The sequence below is a fragment of the Pan paniscus genome, chromosome 15, assembly GCF_029289425.2.
Source record: "Pan paniscus chromosome 15, NHGRI_mPanPan1-v2.0_pri, whole genome shotgun sequence".
NCBI classification, from domain to species: Eukaryota; Metazoa; Chordata; class Mammalia; order Primates; family Hominidae; genus Pan; species Pan paniscus.
In genome coordinates, this window is record NC_073264.2 from 83070033 (window position 1) to 83089123 (window position 19091).

Below are 19091 nucleotides of genomic sequence, written 5' to 3' on the forward strand. Positions count from 1 at the left end.
CCATAGACTGTGTGGTGTATAAGCAACAGAAATTGATTTCTCACAGTTCTGGAGGCTGGGAGTCCGAGATCAAGGCACAGGCAGATTTGGTGTCTGTTGAGGACTTGCTTTCTCATTCCTGCATGACTATCATCTTTCCATGTGTTCTCACATGGCAGAGAAGCAATGTAGTTCTCTGAGGCCTCTTTTACAAGAACACTAATCCCATACCTATTCATTTCCCAAAGGTCTCATCTTCACATACCATCATGTTGGGGATGGGGTTTCAATATATGATTGTTGGGAGGACACAAACCTTCATTTATAGCACTGACATTTCTCTGTAAGCTTCAGCCAACCTGGTATCTAAGCTCTTTCTTTCTTCCTCCCTACCTACCTTTTTTTCCTCTCAGGGTCTTAAATTCTTGTTCACTTATTATGTTAAATAGTTTAATGATCTTTTTGTTTTACTGTGTCCTTAGAAATAATGAGTTTTTAGTCTACCTTTAATACTCAAAGCTACTCATCAAGTTACTTTGTAAAAGGAAAGGGCAAAATGCATAGTAGAGTAATTCCTAGTTCCTTTGCTGAGCAGAACTTACTGTGATTATAAACTTTCATTTTAAATGGAAGTCTTTTATCATCATCATCATCATCATCATCATCATCATCATCACTAGGAGGATGTAAATCAATGGTCCAAATAGGATTTTTATGGATAAACAATTACTTCTGTTGGCTGCTATTTGGCTTTCCATGTTTATTACTTAGTTACCATTTCTCTACTTTTCTACTTTGTTTTTTTAAAAAACACCTCTTTATACAAAATTTAGGTATATTTTTAAACTGTAAATTAACATCCTCTCTCTTCGGGAAATCACAAGACACACAGAGATTTCCCTTGCTTTGTTACTATATTAACTAGATTTTTATTTTCATCTTGTGCAGTTGGTCCTAATTTATGAGATTGTATCAGCTGAGATGAACTAAATTTTGCTGTAGAAATAAGTAATTTCCAAATCTTAGTGGCTTAACCCAGTGGTGTGGTTTGGCTGTGTCCCCAGCCAAATCTCATCTTGAATTGTAGGTCCCATAATCCCCACGTGTGGTAGGAGGGACCCAGTGGGAGGTAATTGGATCATGGGGGCGGTTCCCCAATGCTGTTCTTGTAATAGTGAGTTAGTTCTCATGAGATCTGATGATTTTATAAAGGGCTTTTCTCCTCTTCACTCATTCTTCCCCTTCCTGCCGCCAATGTGAAGAAAGACGTAATTGCTTCCCCTTCCGCCATGATTGTAAGTTTCCCGAGGCTCCCCTCACCACGGAACCGTGAGTCAATTAAACCTCTTTTCTTTATAAATTACCCAGTCTTGGATATTTCTTCATAGCAGCATGAGAACTGGGACTAATATACCCAACAAAAGTTTATTTCTCATTTAAATTTAATTTCTATGGTGGGTTCACCTAGGCCTGAAGGCAGGGTGGGGATAAAGTGAGTTTCCACTCAGTTTTTCTTGGATCCAAGTTGGTTGAGTGGCCAGCATCTTGAGTACTGCTGTTCCTGGTGTCAGGGGGAAATGAAAGCTCTAAAGTAGTACTTGTCTAACTACCTGTGGTGAAGGACCAATTTTTAAAATTTATTTTAGTTTCACTCTGTTGTGGACCAATACTTTTGTGAAATATAATAAAAATAAATTACAGAAAACATGTTTGGATGTTGCAACAAAGTTAAATTACTATAAAGTTTTCTAAATAATCATTTCCATTTTTGTAGTAATCTTGTCAAGGACTAGGAAAAATTAGTGGGTGGAGTGGCACCCAGTTTGTTGCCCACACTTGGAGTAGCATTAGTCTAGAGGGCCTTACACTGGTAATTTAATATTCTTGCCTGAGAATGACATATAGTTTCCTTTCAAAACTAATTGGCCAAAAATAATAATATGTTTCCTCCCTCAATCATGAAGGAGTCAGGGAATTGAATCCCATTGAGTGCCTTCATGTGGGAAGCATTAATGGGGGGAAGACGAGCCAGTGGGGCTGTAAAGGAAATATTGAACATCTCTAATAGGTACCACACTGACTGCAAGAGCTCCCTCACCCCCCAAACCCCCACACTTTTTAAAAAATAAAATGCAGAATTTTAGGTCTAAGCTTTTGGGGATTTTAATACAGTAGGCCTGGGAGGGGTAATTGGACTTAACACTTTTTTTTTTTTCTAGTTGATTCAGTTCTTTAAGGGGACTATTACCCTAGGTGAAAAGCATAAAGTCATTTCCTAGATTGTGAAGAAAACTTTATACCAACTCATATTATTAGTCTAGGTCCTCTGAGAAGCAAATATGAAGATAAGATTAAATATGCAAGGAATTTATTAGGGGCAATGCTTGTGTGAATGGAAACGGGGGGGAGTAAAGAAAGACTGAGTGATCAATTGGACTGTCATGTAAGTCCGATTACCAAGTGAAGAAGAGACAGAGGAAGATAAAAGCTTCGTAGACTGCCATGCAGTCTAAGAAAAATGCAGCAAAGTTGTGGGGGAAAGTCAAGGTTGGAAGACATTGGGAGTACTGTGAACTATTACGTTCCCAGGAATGGGTGTGCCATTCCCCCTATACTCAATTGTTGTCCAAGAGCAGCCTTGACAAAATCAGGCAATGGGTTGCAAGGGGCAGAAGCTTAGCCCTTGGTCAAGTTTGCTGCATGTGGAGGAGGTTTGCAAGGTCCATGCCCATGGCTGCCACATCCCTGGTCTAGTCTCCTGCCTTCAATGACTTAAAGTATCTATTCCCATTTTATGAATTAGTTACTGAGGTCAAGGGAGTTTAATGGATTAAGATAGTGGCACAAGGTCCCAGAGCTATTAAATTTGGAAACAGAGACCAGCCCCACTTACACACAACTGACTCTTGTGATATATTCATAGTTCCCCTAATCGAAAATATGTTTAGTAGATATTAAGTTATTTTTAATTTTTAATCTTCCAAGCACTTTTCTTTTCTGCTGAAAGCAGCACTTCCTTTTCGCAGCCGTGAAAAAAGTGTAGTATCCCAGCCTGCCTGACCACTATCAAGTTGTCTAGGAAGGAGCATCTACCCAAGCTGGGCCAATTATGTTCTTCCCTGGGACTTTCAAAGCTTGCACACCCTCTGAGTGCTGAGAGTATAAGGCAGGGAAGCTGTTGGCGGTCATGCTCCCTACTGTGTTCTAAGTTAGTCTCAGAGAATGAAATCAAAGTGCACAAAGAAGCAGAGATGAGAGACGGTGACAGTAGTTGTAGTTGTCCTTGAGGCTCAGCTGTACTGCCTTTCCTTCTAGCTTTTATGTAAGATACATCAGTATCCCTCTAATAATTTCCCTATTTTGCCTAAACTGCAAGTGAGTTTCTGTCATTTGTAACCAAGAGACCATGACTAATACAGTTCTTCAGAAATGCAGAGTTTGAGATCTGTTCTTGTAGTGCTAATATGATGTGGGGATTACTCTTTTTCCATTTTCTGCTTTCTTTTCCGTTTTTTTAAAAAATGCCCTTGATCAGCTATCAGGGACACTATGAACCCCTAGATAGAAAGCAGACTGTTTAACCTAGCATTGCGCAGGCAAGGAAGTTCGGTATACCAAGGAACCACCAAAAACTAATTATTTCCATAATAAAGGGATTAATCCTTTTCTTAAAGCTTCCACCTAGCTTCACAATTAACCCATGTGCAATTAAATGCTGATAACACTGAGTGTTCACTGAAAAATCAACATTGTATTTCTGAAGGGAAAAAAGAGATAATAACAATCCAAGCATATCAAATGAATTTAAATTTTAAAAACTGTAGAACAAGTAGATTATCGTTAGGATTAAGCTTAGAAATGATATTTAGAATTGGTGTGTCATTGGTCTATGCTCCAGCCTGTGCCCTGAATAACTGTAACCTAAAGATATAAATACATTTTAATTATTTATTTAAATAAATAAATACTTTTTTTTTTTTTTGAGACAGAGTCTTGCTCTGTTACCCAGGCTGGAGTAGAGTGACATGATCTCAGCTCACTGCAACCTCCACCTCCTGGGTTCTTCTCCTGCCTCAGCCTCCAGAGTAGCTGGGACTACAGTGCTACCACACCTGGCTAATTTTTGTACTTTTAGTAGAGACAGGGTTTCACCATGTTGGCCAGGCTGATCTCGAACTCCTGACCTCAGGTGATCCACTTGCCTCTGCATCCCAAAGTGCTGGGATTACAGGTGTGACTCACCGTGCCTGGCCATGATAAATATTTTTAGCATCCAAAACTCAGGTAAGTAGATTACATTTTAGAAGTGAGAATAGTCAAGGTCAGGAGAGCTGGATTGGTTTTCAACTTGGCCTCAAACAGGAGTATGATTTTCTTCATCTGACCATTAGGTTCTTTCGGTCTCAGTTTTCCTTATTTTTGAAATGGGGCTAGTAGAATAAATGATCTCTAAAGATATTTATAGTTCTATAATTCTCTTATTTAAAAGGAAGTTCTATTTTTGAGGAGGATATTGCTTCTGACTTTCATCTTTTGGTCTCATTTCATATATAGAAAGTTGAGTCCTGGGTAAGCAGATTGATATGTGAGGTAGAACTTTCATGCAGCTCTTCCTGGATGGTAATATAACCGGGTTTTCCTTACGGTGGCTTATAAAGTGGTCTAAATAGCTACATTCTTGATTCAGGACTTGATTCAATGGTAGGAAAAAGAAAGTTCAGAATAACTCTAGAGGTAGCAGAAATAATGTTTTGTGCTAGAAATAATCTAATAAACAACAGCTCTATTCTATGCATACACATTTTATAATATTTTGATAAAACATTTTAATTTTTAAAAAGGTTTTACAATAGTTTTTCTCTTAATTTTTACAAGTTTTCTAATGCAAAACCTGCAATTGGGAAAAATATTTTTTTGTTTTGTTTTGTTTTGTTTTTGTTTTCTTTTTTTGAGACAAGTTCTCACTCAGTCACCCAGGCTGGAGTACAGTGGAGCAAATATGGCTCACTGCAACCTCTGCCTCCTGGGCTTAAGCAATTCTCCCACTTCAGCCTCCTGAGTAGCTGGGACCACAGGTGTGCCACTACTCCCAGCTAAATTTTGTATTTTTTTGTATAGACGGAGTTTCACCATGTTGCCCAGGCTGGTCTCCAACTCCTGGGCTCAAGTGATCCTCTCTCCTCGCTTCCCAAAGTGCTGGGATTGCAGGCATGAGCCACTGCACACAGACGGGAAAAGCTTTTTATACTCTAAAAGGCTGCCTGCAGTTTCAGTTGGTTAGCTGGGGAAGAACTCAGATGAATAAATTCTTTTTTGAGAGAGAATTATTTTTAAAATGCCCAAAGAGACACGAAATATAGCCTTAGGAAGTACATCCTTATTTATACCTCATAAGAAATACCTTAGGCTATTTTCTATTTGGGACCAATTTAGCCAAAAAGAAAAAGATTAAAACTTATGCAGATTAAAATAAAGATTATAATATACGCAGCAAAGTATAATGAATTTTACCACTGTCAGTTGGTATAAGAAAGGGTGTAGCAACCTTAAAGAGGAAATGGGAGGAAGGTTCTAGAGATGAGGCCCCAGGATGGAAAAGCTTGGGTCCTAAGAACATTCATGGCCTAAGGAGAAGTACTTCCTGGGCAGGACATGTTTGATAAATTTTGAAATACAGTGATATCTGATATCACATTCAAAATAATATTTGGCCCAGCACTGTGCCAAACTCTTCTTTAATTATGAAAATATTCAGTAAAAACCTGCTGCAGAAAATATCCTTGTCTGAATGTTCTTTTAGAAAATGAAGTAGGAGGTTCTGTATCCTAGGCAGATGGGGAGGAGAGAGGACTCTGGTTGCCAGAGGTGAGCTATCAATTGGACAATCAAGAATTCAGGGCAGCAGTAATTTGGAGTGAAAGGGGGCTGTGAGGTGTAGGGCCCTCTGGGAAATCTCAGTAAGTAGGGTAGGTTGGGCCTTGTGCCGTTTTGTGTAGAGTGTAAAGATGAGAATTTTCCTAGAAGTCAACTCATTTTCGGTACGAGGAAACTAAAGCACAGAGAAATCATCTGAGTTCTTCTTGTTCAGAAGATTATTACAGACAAGGATACAACTAGAAAGCAGCTTTTCTGATGTCTGTCTTTGGACAGCTGTCTGCTGGATGCCAGTCTACTCTAGATGATGGTTTTAGGGGCAATTGTATAACTTGCATTTCTGGGCAGATGGCAATTGTCATACTACCTGTGACATATGTTCTTCCTAACTCTGAGACCCTCCCCTTATGTTCCATCCCATTTGGTGCCTGCTTTGTGTATGTGGAGCTAGAATTTACGTCGAACTTAGAATTTACATTACTGTATATGAAGCCAACTGGCAGAACAATGTAGACTCTAAAGCTTATACAATTTGAGTGGAGGCCTCTTTAAGAAAAAGAATCAAATTTTATGAATATGTTATTAGACATAAAAGTGAATATTTATCTGGAAACAAACCACAACCACGTATACATTTTTTAGAAAAGGTGACAAATGCCATAAACACAAAGAAATCCGCAAAGATAATGATTTCTACATTATTTAGTAGCCTGCCACTTGTCTATCATACATCTTTTCTGCATGCTACTTCTTCACATAACAGCATTTTGTAATACTATTTTTTATTGGAAGAATATAAAGATAATTCTGTTTTCCTCTAGAGGGGCCGACTGATACTTTTTTGTATTTTTGATAATAATAAAAATATAGACGTACTCTCTGTTTGTAGGACAGCTATAGATTTGTACCCTTTAACCATAGGAATTCAGTTTAATTGTGCTTTGCATGATTCCCATCAAAAAAGAAAAGACATATGTGGTGTTTGTAATCACATCATATGCACTATTGCATCTATTCCTGAGAGAACTTTTTCGATTATGCATCCTTGAGAATGGAATCTATTTATAATTTAATATATCTGATATATACAATTCTTCACATTATGCCACTTTCAAGCATCCAGCTACAGACCTTTCAAACCTTGTTTTTCCCCTGCTATAGTCTAAATGTTTGTGCCCTCCTAAAATGCATGTGTTGAAATCCTAACCCCTAAGGTGATGGTATTAGGAAGAAGGGCCTTTGGGAGGTAATGAGTTCATGAGAGTGGAGCCCTCATGAATGGGACTAGTGCCTTATAGAGGAGACCCTGTGAGAACAGAGTGGGAAGGTGGCATATATGAACCAGAAAGCAGACCCTTAACAGATACTGGCTCTGCTGGTGCTTCGATCTTGGACTTCTCAGTCTCCAGAACAATGAGAAATAAATTTCTGTTGTTTGTAAGTCACCCAGGTTATGGTATTTTGTTATAGTAGCCCAAATGGACTAAGACATCTCTAATTCCTTCATGCTACCAGTTTTGGGCAACATGTTCACCTCAAATAGCAATTTGGCCCAGCACCATTGTGTCCAGTGCAGGACAAGTTGGCACATTGGGTGGTGGGAATATTCCTGGAGGCCATCCCTACAACGGAAGGGCTTATAATAGTTTAACTATATTCAGAAGTGACTGAGAACTGTTTACGTATACTGCATAAACCAAAACTAGATGTGTGCCCAACTGAACTTCTGCTTAGCCAAATTGTAAAAATGCCTGTAGCCATTCAAACTTTACCAACACAGTGGGAAGTCCAATGGTGAGAACAGCAGAGTGGAAAGAAATAACAGTCTTCACTAATTCTGATTAAAATTCTTATATTAGCAAATTTTGCAAACACATATGGACCATGTGGATATATTACAGGGCTCCTCCCAGAGCCTTGGAAGCAGTCTGTGCAATTTCTGGAGCCTGAAATCTAAGCTTTATTTTGCTTGGTAAATACAGCTCTGCTAACTGGTTAAGCAGTTACTTATCAGGTGAGCTTCACTTTGGACCAACTCCTTGGGCAAAGGCGTATATTCTAAAAGCACAGTATTGCTTACTTGGGTTTTTTTCTCCCTAAGAGAATTCTGGCTTTGGCAAGTAGTGGTGCATAATGAAGACTTGCTTACTTTTCTCCCTGGAGAGATTGTTATGATTAGATGTGATAAACCTAATCATAACTTTAATAAGAAAATGCTTTTATATTATTATTTGCCCTTGCTGTGTGTGTGGGTTTTATTGGCCATATACTGTATTTACTAATTCCTTAGGCTTATAAACAAAGATGCTCAGGGAAAGCTTCCTGGCCAAGGGGTTTCTGGGTAGATCAACTACTATGCATTCAAATGCTCCAAAGAATCAGAAAAGGGTGTTAACTGTGGCAGAGAATTGAGAGGGGCATCCTTAGCAAAATGAAGACACTTGCTGTTTCTCATCAAAGTCAGCCTTATTAATTGTGTTCTAAGAAATTTCTCTCCTATGTTTCCTCCTTTTGTTACAGTAGATCTCTTTATTGCTTTGAGGTGCATTAGTGAAGAGGCTTCAAAAAAAAAATAAGTGAATTTGCCAAGATCCTAGCAGGAAGAGGTGGAGTAATTAAGGGCAGATTAGTCAAAGAACTTTTTTCATGGGCATGGTCAGGGTTAAGGAAAACCAATATAGGATGGTGATATACCCTCTATTGTAACAACAAGCTGTTGCACCTGTAAACTTGAAGGGTCTAGTGGAGGGGGCTGCTACTGACACCTGGAGAGAGAGCTTTAGCTATAGGAGAGGGACATCCAGCAGGAAAGCTGGCCTCTAGTAAGGAATTACTTTCGACCTACAGCCTGGCAGGGCTGAGTTAGGGGAATAAACACCCTGATACTCCTTCTTTTCCTGTCCTTTGGTCTCCTGCGGGTGAATCTCAACAAATCTCAACAATAAACAAAAGGGCAGTAAAGCCCACTGATAAAGTCAATAAAGGCCAGCTTTCTAGGTCTTGGGTGAAGATTTTGAGGGTAGAGGGCTTGAAGAGGTAAAGAGAAAATAACCAGTAGAGAGGGCTATTTAAATTGGAGTTTTACAAAACTGGCCCAAGAAGAAAAGATCTGCATATCCTTGCATCAATTTAAATATCTGCCTCTCCCTTACATTTCTAACATCCTGAATTTTTCTTTTTTGAGGAAAGACTGGCTGCCCACCTGAAGGGAATACAGTCAGCAGGCAGCCCTCAACCTGTCAGCTCCATCAGAGTTTGTCTCAGCTGCAAAAAGCCATCTTGCCAGATGTCAAGTTATCCTTTCATTGGGGCTTAGAAAATGATACCCCAAAGTATGGTGCTTTGAGATGTTTAGTACAAAAAGATATTGGAAGGGCACAGAAGTAGCCTCAGAAGCAAATTCTCTCTCTGACCTTATCCTGCCCTCCTGTCTCCCATCCCTCTTTGTCCCCTGAAGCAAGTCATAGAAACTAGAATTTCTCTTTTCTAAAGTGGATCACAGAAACCAGAACCCTGATCTCCCGAAGCAAGCAATAAAACCTAGAAAGATAACTTTTTTCCCTCATCCATCTCCCTTGAAGATCCTCATTCCAGGAGTGTTCTGTCTTATACCTGGGGGAAGTATGCTGTGTAGAAAGGCCAAGAAGAATCTAAACAAATGGGCCTTTCTAGGATTCCCCTCTTAATCTGTTACCATTGGATTATACCCTTTTGTCAAATCACATTTTTATGTGGCTGTCCATTCTTCATAAAACCTAAGCATAAAACCAGTTTTCCCTGGGTCTTGGGTCTTCATTTCTGAAGTCTCCTGTGTCATGTAAAACTTTGATTAAATATATTAGTTATGCTTTTCCATTATTTGCCTGCCTTTTGTTACAGAAATGTCAGCCATACCTCTCATGATGGGTAAGAAAAGGTATTACACCTTTTCTGCTTCTACACTTTCTAGCATAGACTTCCGTTCAATCAAATCAAGTAGCTTAAAATCCTTCTTTTCACATATCTATTACAAAGTATTCTCTACTTAACATTGTCCTAACCTTACCACTTTTCATTACAGGAAAACTTGTGAATAGAATAAGACATTAAATTTTTCTTTGGAATATTTTTACTGGAACAAGTCTTTTCTCATTTCAATGACAATAATAAAAAATTATGCACATGCTAGAATTATCTTTTTTTCTATTTCAATTAGTGATTTTTTAAAAAATTCCATATATTCTGAACATTAATAATTAAGTTTCCTTGAGTTGGGAGAAATATGTCAACATTTATGTTGTGGAGACATTCTTGTCAACAAATTTGTATATTTCCAAGATAGAAATGTCCTGAATTCTACCCCAGTATCCTCTAATGCTTTATGTGACTTATTCAGAGAAAATTTCAGAGAAAATTCCATCTGATCTTGGCTCAGTCTGCTCACTTTATGATCTGCAATGAAAACTATTATGCTGTGGCATGGGAGCTATCAGCAAAAGAAGATAATTTGGTGTTTTCTAGTTTTTAGCCATACTGATACCCTTTTCATCTCTCTTAGGATATTTATGAATGATCTAATTGGCAATTTACAAAAAAAGCTCTCTAATTCTTTAATGTCACATTGTTTTTCCAGATCCTACCATGTATTGATAATAAATCTAAATTTCTTTCTTAGTGGATTTTACTTTTTTTAAATGCATTTTATGGCTTTTGATTTTTTTCTCACTGAGGCTCTTTATGCCTGCAGTTGGGAAATAAACATGGAATTGTCTGGAAAGCTGGTAAAATCACTAATAATATAAAACAATATAACATTTTGGTACAAAACACACATTGATTATGAGAATGTTTTGCCATGTTATGTGAAATAAGAGGGAGTCAGTGAAATTAATTAGCAACAAAAACTTTTTATAGAATTCTAATACTAAACAAAAAGGCAAGCACATTATAATGCCATTTATATAAAGGTTTTAAGAGTACAAACAATGCTCTATGTTATTTGGTACACATACACATATATATATATATACACACACACATACTTAAGTAAATATATATAGGCATACATGGATATATAAACATTGAATAAAAAATAGTTACTTTTAGAATGGGCAAGATTAATGGAATTATGGATAGATACACAGAGAGCTTCAGTTGTATTCATATTTTTCATCTCTTTCTCTGTCAGGCTTCAATCTGGTTATTTTCCTTTCATGTATCTTCTCACTTACTAATCCTCTCTTTAGCTGTGTCTAATTTTCTGTTAAATCTGTCTATTGAGTTCTCAGTTTTAATTTATTTTAAATCCTGTGATTTCCATGTTATAATACGTTTCATATTTCTGCTAAAATTCTTGTAATTGTCTACTTTTTGTCAAGAACTGACAAGGGTCTAATATTTAGCCCTACTTACAACCTAACAAGTTAACATGCCAAAGTTTCATGGATCCTTACAGAAGACATGAGACATCTGGATCAGGGAAATACGACTTTATTACTCACAGCACAGCAATGTGCATGTGATTCCTGGTTGCATTGGTTTCCCTTGCTCCCTTAGTTCCATAGGATGATGATGAAGAGCAGTTTAGCTGGATACTGCGTATGAAGTGGGTCTGTGTCAAAGTTGAGCATCTCCAACTTGAGAAACCAAAATCTTTTATAATGGGCTAGAAGCAGATATTTTCTTTTTCCTTGGAAGGGACATTGTTTTTATTATACCATATAGTAAACCTATCTGCTGCTTCAGAGGGAGACACTGTCACTCTTTTGCAAGGTTGTTTGCTGCATTAGTATATTTTAAAAGCTATTCTAGAACAAAAAGTGTCAATGCTTTTATTGCAAGATGGTAGAAACCCAAGAAACCCATTAAGAACTATTTTTCAACAATTTTTTAAACTTAATCACATATTTTAAAACAATTTCTAATATCTGCATCTTCCATCTTCCATGTGTCTCTTTTTATTGACTGTTTTTTGTCTTTGGTTTTTAGTCCATAGCAAATCTGTAGTGGTCATAGAAGGTGATTACAAAGTAAAATTTTGATGTTTTGTGACCGTGAGGTGTTATTACTTGTTACTGTAGCTTGCCCTGGCTTACTCTGACTGATTCAGAATGTTATGTTTATTTTTGTTGCTGCTCTAATTAGTGGATGCCAATGAATTCTTCCAAAACCAAAATGGAGCATGAAAAACTTTTGAATTCAGATAGCAAAGTGTACACATTTCCATGAATGATACTCGCACTCTACTTTCCACCTCTTATTGCTTCTCCAGGATGAAGAAGCATGTTTGATTGATGACATCATGTAAGGGGTCTATAATCTTTATTCCTAGGCCCCCTTTCTCTTTCAGGACACACATATTCTCCTTATCTTACTGATATAAGTTTCTGAGAGCACAGGCCTATTGTTTTCTAGTGCTCTGCTATCATTGGGGAGGTATGGTGAATTCTGATAGAGGAATAGTGAGAAGTCTAAATGTGTCAAGAGGCCAAAGTAGGTGCTCTGATCAAGTTTACTCGCAACTAAATATACTATGACGTTTCATCTGCCTATGTCTTCTGTTTTGCCATTGGTTGCACATGGTTACAGATGGGGTATAATTGTCCATTCTTAGTCCCAACATAGAGGATCTCAGTAAACAAAATTTGTGAATCCATGACTTGCTTACAGTTATTTTCTGTTTGGCGGGCTGTTTTGCATATTGCTTCATGGACATTAATGCAAACAGGCAAAAAAAGTATAAAATAATGAAGTCACATTGAGAAGTAAATACTGAATTCAGTTATCAGCAGGCTCACTTCTGCAACCCTCCCCCAGCGTTAATCATGCTGAGGTTTCAGCAAAAGGACAACCACAAGTCAAAGACCTTCAAAAGTTGCTTGGAATGATCAACAACACAAAGGTCGAATCCACAAATGCCAAGGGTCAGCTGTGTGTGGGTGCTAGTGTTTAAGTCAAACCAGTGCAGAAATAACATGAGCATTGCAAGCCCCTTAACCTGCGAGTTGAAAGTTAGAGGAATTCAGGCTGGCACAGGACTTACTCCTTTTGCTAGAGGGCCTTTCTGTTCGGAGTTTTTCTTTTTCAAGAACCACAGACATTTATTTTATTGCCACTCTATTCTGCAGCACAGTTTTTCCTTGGGCTAAGAATGGAATTACTAACATTGCTTGTTCCATACTCTGAAAATCGCTGTCAGGTGTGAATTAAATGCTTTATTTGAAGATTTAAGCTCCTTCTCATCAGTCACAAAGGGAATTTTTATGAAATAATACTCATTGGCACTAATATAATTCTTTTCATTTTAGGCTCTATGAGTGCTTTGTAACAGTTTTCTCCCTGCCATCTACATTTCAATGACTCCTAACACCCCCCATCTAAGATCGCTGACAGAAACTCTAACCTAACTCCTTCAACTCTTTCAGAGCTGCTTTAGTTGACTGCAAGTTGAAAACATTTGAATAATTGTTTATGGGTCCCTAGAGGAAGGAATAAGACAACTTTGATAATCTTCTGACATATTGTGAATTCAGAAATTTAGAAGAGATGCTAAGGGTAAAAAGTGTCCCTCTGAGCTGACGGATTAAAAACAAGCAAGCAACCAGTCACCCCTACTGCTCCTTCAGACATACACACAAACCCACCAAAACTTTTCTTGATCTTCAAAAGATTACAAATCAGGACTTTAAATTATTCCACATTCCCACATGGGTGTTCAATCATAACTATTTTCTAGTTACTTTTAGTCATGGCATGTTTGAGTTGGAAGAAATGGTAAACACCATTAATAATCATTAATAATTCAGCCAAATCATTCTATAGATGAAGGATCTAGGATCAGAGAAATCTACTGATTTATTTAAGATCAAGCACAAAGCTAATTAGTGCAAAACTGGGTCCCTGTATTCCTCACTGCTCTTCATTCCCACAGCCTTATACCAACTCTTATGTTCTACATCCTTCCCTTCCCTTTCGTTCCCTTCACCTCCTCTTCCTCTTCTTCCTTCTCATTCCTTCCTTCTTTTTCTTTTTCTTCTTCTTTAATGTAGTAGCTAGATTTTAATCACATGGACAAAAGTTGTTTTCAAGAATGAGAAAAAATATGCTAATTCAAATGCAACTCATAAGTAGACCTTCTCCCTTGTCACTGAGAAAGGCTTTTACTTGTACATTCTGTGTCATCAAAACCTTACAATATGTCATAGGGCTTCACTCACTAATTAAGGATTCTGTAAAACGTAGGTTGTCGTGTGAGGATAGAGCCTGGAATGTGCCATATCTTGAGATAAGAACTTTAGGAAAAATGTCTTCAGTGTATAATACAAAATAACCACGGAAACCACATTCTTCAATGAATGGTCATCCTAACCTTTTATTCACCAGCAGTTTTTAACCTTCTTAGCCTGAAGTCATCCTTTAGAGTTTAGATCATTTTAAAGCATTTTTATTTTATTCATTTAAAAAATCCTGTGGAAGAGGCAGTATAAGGTGTTGACAGCTAAAAAGGCAGTAAGCCAAGGAAAAAAAGCCTGTTGGCTGACGTTTTGAAGGGGATCTGAGCTGTATGCTTCTAACTGCCTTTCTTAGTGGTCTAGTGTTCTTTCTTACTCCTGTGTGATTTATATAACCCTCAATTACTGGGTAGCACCTGTACAGCAGAACCACATGATGTTAGTGCTGGCATGGGAATAAGAGATCCAACAACCTTCATTTCATTGATGAGCTTCGGAAGGGTGAAATGACATATCCAAGGTCACTTACTAATTCTTCTCTTGGATTTGATTTCCTTTGGATATAAAGGTAGGTTGTTCTTTACTTTCTGGAAAGATGGAATTTCAATATAAGAAAGATCTTTATGGCAATTTGACCCTGGAGACTTTAAATGGAGCAGGAAATTCCAAATTATGATTCCCACAACAGTTTTAACTTGGCCACGGTCGGCATGATCATTAAGATACAGTCTGTGGGATTACTACATTAGCGTGTTTTCTTACAGCTTTAAAAAATTTAATTGAATTTGTATTATGTGTAAGCTTGGTAGGTGCCTTTGTAGGGAAGAATTTTTCTGTCAACCAAACATATTGCTTTAGGAGAAACACAGAAAGGGCGAAAGTAACTCAAGAGAATCAGGTCTGTTTCAACACAGGACTCTCCCTGGATATGGGATGCACAGAGCTGAGACTAGGCAGAGTGCCACTGAGCAATTTTGCCAAGCTCATTAAATTCTCTCTTGCCTGCCACAATTACCAACAAGTTAAGAAGGTGTTTTGTCGTCCTCATCTTTCTGAGGCGTCGGAGTTGTAGGATTATTCCCCTGCCAAAGTGGCAGTCCTGTCTGCCTTGATGCAGTTTGACTTTCTACCCATGACTGTGTAGCACGACTTGGAGACAATTGTGAACAATTTTAGAAGCTTGTCAGGGGATTAGAGTTTAAAAAGTCTTGACAAAATCCACTTGAATGTAGTTAAAGGAAAATATACTGTATCTCCAAATAAAATTAAAAAATTAAAGTTTTAACTTGCATTCTTTTCCTAAAATTGTGTGTGTTCCTTTAATAATCATTTCTTTCCACCCTGTTAATTTACACAAGTGGAAATGGAGGTGTAGAGGCAGCAGGAGTCATGGCCAAGATCAGGAGTGGCAGGGAACAAAACAGAAGCCTACAACCTATCATGTAGCACAGTACTTGGAAATAAAATGGAGTTGTTAAAGAATGAATGAATCCAGGTTTACGAATTTCCACTCATTACTTTTTTCATTACACCATGATTACCTGCCCATTGGGTCCCTCCTCTCATTCCCTTATCTCCTCTAGTTTCAGATGACCCCATTTGCATTCTAGCTGACCTGCATTCAAGTTGGGAAACTTGAGTCCTCATTTACCAGGGCAGTCCCAAGATCTGTGTCTTTCCACATGGCTTGAACAGGCGCTTCAATCAGTGTGCTAATTTGGGATTGCTGAGAGCACAAATCCCTATCTACTTGTTTCTTTTACCACGGACATTTTTAATCAAGCATCTAATTTGGTCCTGGGGGACTTCACTCTGCTTTAATAATACATGTGACAAAATTTACCTCTTTGCTTTCAAAGTTGTTAATTATGGAGTGAATTTCAAATGAGCTATTGCAGCTGAGAAATCATCCCTTTTAGTTGCTTATATACTTTAATACTGGAAAGAAGTAAAAAGCCATGAAGGGTTATAAAATACCTCTCCATATGGACAGTAGTGCTTTGGGGGAACCAAACAGGGTAGTCATGAGGACTTTTTGGTGCTGGGCTTATATCAAGTTGTTTTCAGGTTATGCTGCAGACTTTACATGACCCAGAGGGCTTAACCCACTTTCAAAGCAGATGGACGAAGATCAGATTTAGGCAGGGAGCCCTCAGATGGATGAGTGAGCTAGGTCATTGATCTCTTTAAGGAAGTAGAATCAGTTGCTTCAGGGGAAGACAGGTTCTTTATGCCTTCCAAAGTGAGCATAGCCAATTGTAGGTTGTTCCAGGCTTCTGGTGAACCTCGGGTGTATTCTCAAAATTATGTGTTGTGAATTCTTAAGGTCACTAAAGTCATTACTTCTTAATAAATTACCAGTGGGTTTCCAAGAGATTTTTAACAGGGCTTCTGGTCTTTCAGACATACAAATGCAGTTTAAATACTGATGCAGTTAAAAAGATTTAAATAATCATGTAAATTACTGTGAGTTAAAATTAGTAGAACCTAGCCAACTCATTTGCACATGTTAGTCTCAAAAGATGGCTTTTAGTGGCTTAGTTCTGGAGCTTCTGCCATTATTTTCCCATTACCTGAAATGATTACTGGGCTTTGCAAAAGACTTTGGGTGCCATACAAAATATTTACTTTAATTGTCTATGGGAACATGTCCTAGAAAATATGATTGCTTAGGAGTTGAAGTGTGAAATGGATCTTCATGAGGTAGTCATTTCATGTCATCTACTGAAAAAGTATGCTTAGTCTGGTACCAAGAGAAGACAGAAGAGAAGACAGGTAAGAAATTCTTTCCATTTTGTTTTATGAGAAGTCCAGGCATTTTTTTAACGAACCACAGATTGAACCCAGATTTACTAGGCATTACAGGGCCTGTGGAAAACAGTCTGAGTGAGCCAGTGCAATGTGATCCTGTCTTCAGATCCATCAGCAACCAAAAAAGTAGGTTAACTTTTGGAACACGTGGGTGATGTTAATTTTCCTCCTGGGAACTGGCCTAGTAAGAGAAATGTTGCCAGTAGAAACTAGCTATTTTGTGGAGTAATAAAGCTGTGATAGAAAAAGGGTGAAATCTGATTAGTATTGGGCTAGACAAGGAAGAACCATCACTCCTGTGTTTGTTATGTAAGGAAAACCTACGGTGACTATAAATAGTTCTAGATGGGAGTGATTCACTTCACCACCGCTAGTTTGCCATCAGTTTCCTATTTATCAGATGAGGAGTTAGGAGAAGATAATGACAAAAGGCCCTGTCACTTCTAATATTTGTTTGGGTCTAGATGGTAGGCTGTAGCGTTGCATAAGGGAAAGCCCACTATCAGGATCTCAGGAGGCTGGTGGTAGTTGTGACTCTGACACTAAAGTATTGCCACTAGTTTTGGGTATTAAGAAGTATTTTTGGTTTTGCACAATATTTTACATGAATCTTTTTTTTTTGGAATGAATTCCTAATGCTAGATCAAAGGTACTCATTTATAAAACGTTTATTCTATTACCAGAACAAACCCACCACATTACACTCATACTAGTTATATAATTTTTGCCTACTTCACTACAAATTCTCCCCAAATGAATATTATAATGAAAATAAATCAAGATCAATATGAGAGTTTTGAAAATGACTTAGCAACACAAAAGATATGAATGCCTTCAGAAACATTTAGATGGCTTAAAGTATTGTTTTGTAGCTTTTTAATTTATCTGTGGCTAATATTTTACCCAAGATTAGTGTGTGTGTATATACACACACATATATGCGTATATATGTATATGTACATGTATGTAATTTGTTTTTCTTTTCTCTTTTTCTTTGATGCTCAATTCCTTGGTGTAATTTAAATAATCTTGCCCTATTTACAAAAGCTTTCAGATTTTGGTAGCCCCTTTGCAATGCTTCAGTGACAGATCCCAATTGTGTTTGAGTACGATAAGAATGTTTGTCGTATTCTTAAGACTGACATCACAATGAAAACCTACTGATATAGGGAAAAAAAAAGTCTCTCCATCAATGTCTAAGCTCTTGGAGTCATCCATATATATATATATATATATATATATATATATGTGGATGATATATATTCACATTCTCTCTCTATATATATTTCAATCTCTTTTCTTTAACAAGTATTACCAAATCCCACTCTAATCCCTCTGTTGCCCAGAGTGTATGCAGAAGGGATCTTAAAGTCATCTAGGCCATGTTCCTTATTAGAATCAAAATCAGAGGGGTTAAATGGCTTGTCCATCATTGCGCAGCTCTTCATAAATTAAGGTAGAGAATTCTGGAGTGATGAATGTTTGTGAAGAGTTTTCATGGTGGTAAAATACAATAAAGTGATATGTGTGGCATGCAAAGAAGCAAGATATTGAGTAATTCTCCACCCTTCTCATTAAAAAAAATACACATTAGACTTGTTGTAAGTCCCAGGCCTGTTGTTTATAAGACTTATGGTACCCTTATGCAAATCACTTCATCTCTTAGGAACTCAATTTTCTTAATTATAAAATAAACAATCTTAGATCAAATGACACCTCAATTCTCTTCTAAAGTTAATATTCAAGCATTTTCTCTGGGTCACACCAAAGGCCTGCTCCACAGGCTGTTGTATTAGCACAGCATTATTGTGAGTCCATGAAGCATCAAGATTTTCATCTTTGTGCATTTTCATGGTCTACAAGCAAAAGATGACAGATTGAAGTCCTGAATTTTATTTTCAAAGTCACATAACCAGGCCAGAGCTTAAATGTAATGTTGAAAAATAAAGTATTCATGTGCTCTATTGAATTGGGGCTTGGGTCCTATAATAGAAATTATTATACTTTATGGGGCAGAGATTGAGAGTTGTTCTCAAAAAAATATTGGGATTTCTTCAGTCAAAATGAATTTAAAAAGATTTTCACACAATTTCACAGGTGGCTATAGTAGAGTTTTGAGTATTTTAAACCAATCATCAATAAGTCTTATTTTCTTTCCTAGATTTATTTTACAAACAGGCATAAGACATTGGCTCTGATCTCAAGAAACTCGGTGGT

The 19091-nt window shown here is 37.5% G+C and overlaps 1 protein-coding gene across 3 annotated transcripts in view; it reads left to right on the plus strand.

The window, feature by feature from the left end:
- The window catches only part of LOC129393842 (uncharacterized), a 1009906-nt gene that overhangs the window by 335469 nt on the left and 655346 nt on the right, over window positions 1-19091 (plus strand). Inside the window, exon 1 of one of the 3 annotated variants that reach the window (XR_008620938.1) lies at window positions 14495-14631. The exons of 1 other annotated variant lie outside the window; for it this stretch is intronic. The gene's annotated coding sequence lies outside the window, so the exon portion shown is untranslated. Of the gene's footprint in view, window positions 1-14494; window positions 14632-16677; window positions 16839-19091 lie in introns of those variants that run through there. One more of the 3 variants, XR_008620939.1, reaches the window with a different exon arrangement.